The following is a 4,451-nucleotide window of genomic DNA, read 5'->3' as shown; positions in this document are numbered from 1 at the left end:
CCAACGGCGAAGACGAGGCCGGTGGTGACGGGCACCTCCCACATGACGAGACCCTGCAGCTTTTCCTTGGCCATGTCGAGCACCGAGCCCTCGGACGCCGCCGCGGCCGACATGAAGTTTTTTTTCTTTTTTTGAGAGCGCCGTCGTTGTTAATAGTACAAGCGAGAGAGAGAGAGAGAGAGAGACGACTCTCTCTCTCTCTCTCTCAATAGTACAAGCCCAATGGTCCCTTGCAAGCGGTCCTTTGTTGCAGTCGCACACACGCACACGCCGCGCCGCACCGCGCGCCCGCCCGCTGCCCCGCCCAGGCGGGAAAGAGATGAGGAGATGGGACAGCGAAGGAGGAGGCACAAACACGTATGGGAGGGTTCAGTAATGCGCCACGCTGCCCGGCGTTTCTCACTTTCCGGGACAGCCCCGCCCTTTCGAGGCAGGAAAGTGACGGCTACCCCGTACGCCCTGCGGCCTGCTACCCCGACGCCGACCGCCCATCCCCCCCTCTTCGTTCCCGCCTCGAATTCTCCGGACCCCGACAAGCCGCCCGACGTTGGGCCTCAGCCCCGCACGCCCCCGCCCCTCTGCCCCGCACGCCCCCGCCCCTTCTGCCCCTCGCACACACCCAGGCCCGACACGCACATACAAGACAAACCCGGCGTCCTGCTCTCAAAAGAAAAAGAAAAAAGGGAATGAGGAGACCAGCGGGGGAGACTCCCCGCCTATGCAAGCCCCAGAGAGGGGCCGCCATCGCCGAAGCTGTGCCAAAGCATAACTCCAAAACCCGCAGCGGCCCAGGGGGCCTTGGGGGCAGCCTGCCGGACCGCCGCTGCACGGGGCTAGGCACCAGAAGATGAGTGGAATTGATGAATTGGGCCGTTGTCCGTGCCTCCCCTCTATACGTCAGAGTGGGACCTACGCCGCGCCGGGTAAGGGGCGCGCCCGGTCCTCGACGGAGCCGCGCGCCCCAAACGACCCAGGCGGCGAGTAGTCGTCCTCGAACCTTCGACATGTAGTTGCCCATAGTTAGCGCCCGCCCGCCCCCCCCCTCTGTCGCTTCGCAAACGAAAAAACAAAATAAAACCAAGCAAAAGAGAAAGCGAGGCCAAAAAACGATTGCGTAAACGGCGTCACAAAGCCCGCCGGTTTTGATCGACAACCGTGAGATTGACCGCCGTCGACCAGAGAATCGACGGCAGCATGCAGACGATGTGCCAGCTTGCACGGCGCTCGCGCCGCGCCGGCTGGCTCATCGAGAGCGCTCTCTGGCGCCATCCGGGCCACGCGCGGCGCCGCGCGTGCCTCGCGCCACTCGCCTCGGCTGGCAGCACAGCGCCAAAGCCGCCTCGCAAACACGGCGCACAGCACCAGCATGCTGCCCACCAGGCAGCAGAGTGCTGCACCTGCGTGCAGCGGATGCTGCGGCGCTGCGGCGCCGCCTCCCTGCCCTGTCCACGGAGCAGGCGAGCGGCGGCACGGCCTTCCACCAGCTGAAGGAGGTGCGCACTTCCCGGTGGAAGCTCAGGATGCTCCCGCAGTTTACGCAGCTTTGTGCAGCGCAGCGCACGGGCCACGCCACACAAAGCCGACCCTCAGTCTGGCCAAGAGGCTGTCTGCGGAAGGCCTGGCAGCGCGTACTCGCCTCCTCCGCGGCCATGCCCTCCGCCCGGGCGAGCGAGGAGCGGGGACACAACCATTTCTGGAATCGTGTGTCCCCGAAGAAATACTCTTTTCTTTTTTCTTTTTTTAATTCTTTTTGAGAGCGCCTTCGTTGTTAATAGTACAAACCCACTGGTCTCTTGCGAGCGGTCCGTCGTTGCAGTCGCACACACTCACACGCCACGCCGCACCGCGCGCCCACCCGCTGCCCCGCCCAGGCGGGAAAGAGATGAGGAGATGGGACAGCAAAGGAGGAGCCTCAAACACGTATGGGAGGGTTCAGTAATGCGCCACGCTGCCCGGCGTTTCTCACTTTCCGGGACCCCGCCCTTTCGAGGCGGGAAAGTGACGGCTACCCCGTACGCCCTGCGGCTTCTACCCCGACGCCGACCGCCCATTCCCCCCCTCCTCGTTCCCGCCTCGAATCCTCCGGACCCCGACAGGCCGCCCGACGTTGGGCCTCTGCCCCGCACGCCCCCGCCCCTTCTGCCCGGCGAGCCTGGACCCTTGTCGTTGTGCGCGTTCCACACAGCCTTCATATTGCCGCCGCCGGAGCAGATGTCAGGCGGGTACGCCCCTCTCTTTTATCTCGCAAACAGACCAATGGACGCGCACAACGGTCTCAGCCCTACCTGGCCGTTCTATATTATAGGATGGCATCCTTACATCTAGAATGGCGTCTCGCGCGCGCTCACCCGGCCGCCTCGCAGCCCCAGCGGTAGAGCTGTCAAACGTTAACTTTGGGCCTAACAGTTGCACTATTGTTGGCTGAAAATCCTCAACGTTGTTCAAGTGTTCTCCCCAGCCCAAGCTGTTACTGTTTGTTACTGTTGTTACTGTTGTTCAGTGATCAGCAAGCAGAAAATGCCAAAAAACCCGGGTAAAACCCGAAAATACCTAGGGATTTTCCGGGTATTTTCGGGTATTACCCGCACTGGACGCTGGAGATCGTCGTGGGTCACTGCCAGGCCTTCCTTATTGCTGTTCAGCTGGCCTAACGTTAGCTACTGTTGTTGGGGAGCCCCACTGTTGTTCTGTTGTTACTGTTAACACTAGCAACACTGTTCAGCTCTTAACGTTTGACAGCTCTACGCCAGCGGCCGGGGGGCGCTTGTCGGGGTTGGGGTTGGTCACACACAGGCGCCACTTTAACGCGGTGAGCCAGAGGAGTCACACAGGAGAGCCCCCAACACGCCACATTTTCAGCAGCAGACGGGCCGCGGTGAGGGCCCATTCTATATCGAAGAATGGGGTCCGCCACCGTCCCCCACGGCCTTCTCACGCCCCCAGCGGCGGCGTGCCGCTCGGCCAGACTGGTGGGGTTCGCGCACAAGCCCCAGTTCAACACAGAGAGCCCAACAGTCCGCAAATGAGAGTCCTCCCCCCGCCCCCAAACCAGAGCAGACGCCGGGGGGTGCGCCACGTATGGCGAAAGCACACGCACGACGGCCGCCGGTGGCCGTTGAGCCGCTGCCGCCGTTCGAGCCTTGGATGTCCGTCCGTCGCCGCCTGAGGCGAGGGCAGTGGAGGTGTGATATTTGTGCTCGCAAGTGGTGGGCGGGCGAGGGTTCGTGATTTCACATGGAAACAGCGAATCGATTTCACTTTCACTTTCACTTCACATTTCATGTGAAACAAAATTTCACTTTTCCGAGCGAGTGTGTGAACATGAATGAGTCGTCCCACCGAGTTCCGACACTCTGACACTCGACACTTTACTACGCGATAAAACCACCCCGGGGCCAACCCTCTTCGGTTTCGTCGCCAAGAGTGTACTCTTGGGCCCCGAACCCGAATAAAAAAACGTGTACCCCCCTTGGAGTGTATCTTGAGTGTTGCTATGGAGCGTCCGGTTTCAACACGCGCTCGCGCGCTCGCGTCTGCTGGCGCCCAGAGAACGTGTTGCACCTCATGCTCCCGGCGGAGCCCAACTGCTCGCACTCGACAAGGCAGTCCATCCGCTCGCGGCAGCTGAAGTCGAACTTCCACTCGATGCGGCTCGCGCCGGGTTGTGAGCTCGGCGAGCGAGGTCGGAGAGCGACCTCAGTTGGCCCAAGCCGCACGCCACTGAGGCAGAGCGGCCGTGCGCGTACGACGCCGTACCCGCACGGCCACTCTGCACCGACCGCAGCGCTGCATTGCGACCGCAGAGGCTCAGCTCAGCCAGGGCTCGCTCGCCCGAACTCGGAGCCGCCGGCGGTCATGGGCAGCAACAAAGGTTTGACGCGTCGCTCGGTGCAGGAGGGCACTGCAGTAGAGGTGCAGAGGCCGTCCAGCATGCGCGCGATGGGCTACGGCTTCATTGGCAGCTACCAGAGCGCGTCTGGAGCGCTGCCATTGTGTGACCCACGTCCAAGCGGCGCTTCCGGCCTGTTCCGCGCCTCTTTTCACGCTTTTCATTGGAGAGGGGGGGACGAGGTCTCATCAACTTCGAAACCGCCTTTGAAAGGGGGGAAATGCGTCCGTCCCTGAGACGGTTGAGGCGGGGGTGGTTTTATTGCGTGCACTTACCACTTTGAATGCCGTGGGGCTCCTACCCGTGTCCGGGTGTGGAGATGCGAGGGTCGCCCCCTCTTGCCCCACCACCTTGTGGTGTGTGTGGAGAAATTTACCCTACCTTACCTTAAGCTGGACATTGTTGCCGAAAGAATCAGAGCACAACACACACATGACTGTACAACCCCCCCCCCCCCCCCCCGGGCTATGGGGCTACAGTATGGCGCGAAGCTCGATCCGAGACGGCGGGAGCATGCTTGCTACAGCGCGTGCTTCGTCACCTCATCTCGGACCCACTTCCG

The sequence above is a fragment of the Emiliania huxleyi genome, assembly GCF_000372725.1.
Source record: "Emiliania huxleyi CCMP1516 unplaced genomic scaffold EMIHUscaffold_644, whole genome shotgun sequence".
Classification (NCBI taxonomy): Eukaryota; Haptophyta; order Isochrysidales; family Noelaerhabdaceae; genus Emiliania; species Emiliania huxleyi.
Note: the sequence above shows the minus strand (reverse complement) of the source record.